We start from the raw sequence: 1389 nt of genomic DNA on the forward strand, positions 1-1389 counted from the left end.
GTTCCAGGACAGCCAGGGCTATATAGGGAGATCCTGTCTCAAAACAAAACAAGATAAACAAAAAAAAAACAAGTAAATAAATAAATATTAGAAATGGAGATTAGCCAACCACGGAAGGATCTGTTTTCTCAGCCAGTGATTTATACCATTCTCGGCCGACTCTACTGTGGCATCACTGACAGATTTAAAGACACTTTGCTGACACAGTGAACTTATTGCTGTGGCACCCCAGTGCGTTTGGGGACCATGATTATACAGTTACTAGGGACAAACTTCTGAGGAAAAAGAATCCAAATCTGTTCATATTTGATATTACATAATAATTAGTGTTAACGCATGACTCAATACTTGTGAACTTTCACGTGCATGTCCTTTGTGCCATCTGATTACTTTTGGAAAGCCTTCTATTTTGTTGCAACAAAATGGAAATGGAAACATTTGGAAGGAAAGATAAAATAGCATCCTGTAGGTCCAAGGTAAATGCCTGCACAGAAGAAGTATCTAACTTTTTTGAACCCATTGTTTTCCAAATATCTCTTTTTAAGAGATATGGCACTGGCTTAGTCAGTAAAATGCTTACTAAGCTTGGATCTTCAACATTCAGGTAAAAAGTGGTTCCTGGCAGCACCAGTCTATAACCTCAAAGTGGGGTGGAGACAGGCAGATCCTTGGAGTTGACTGGCCAGCCAGCCTAGCCATAATGAGCTCCAGGTTCAGTTAGACACCCTATCTCAGAAAATAAGGTGGACAATGGTTGAGGAAGACACTTAACATTGACCATTGGCGTCCACATGTGCATAGACACATGCATGTGTACATGTGTGCTTGCAAGCCATATACACATGTGCAAACACGCATGTACATACATACACACACATGAACACACACACCTCTTGGCTGGGGTGGTAGTTCACCTGTGAGGCTGAGGCAGGAAGATTACAAGTGTAAGATCAACTTAGTCTACAGTGATGGGTCTGAGGACCACCCACGTAAACATGAAGGGACCCAGTCCAAGAAGAAGAAAAAGAAGCAGGAGAAGGAGAAGGAAAAGGGGGAGGAGGAGGAGGAAGAGGAGGAAGAGGAGAAAGAAAAAGTCTTGTTTGTGGTTCCAGGGTGCATTTTGAGTTTTTTGTCTTTTAGAAAAGGAAGCAAACATTCCCTCTGTGTGCGTATGAAGGGAAAATGAGGATGGAGAGAAACAGTGGGTTCAGTCGGCATCACTCAGTCGGAAACGAGGATGTATCATCTACTTACTGGGTTAGGAAAATTCGGGTAATTAATATCTGATGAATATAGACCTCTTTGCAATAAGCTGGTGACATGCAGTAACCCATAAACAACTTCAAAGAGCCTAATATAAGACAAGTTCTTTTTTTTTTTTTTTTTTTT

This window comes from Microtus ochrogaster, chromosome 7 (genome assembly GCF_000317375.1).
Source record: "Microtus ochrogaster isolate Prairie Vole_2 chromosome 7, MicOch1.0, whole genome shotgun sequence".
In the NCBI taxonomy this organism is placed as follows: domain Eukaryota; kingdom Metazoa; phylum Chordata; class Mammalia; order Rodentia; family Cricetidae; genus Microtus; species Microtus ochrogaster.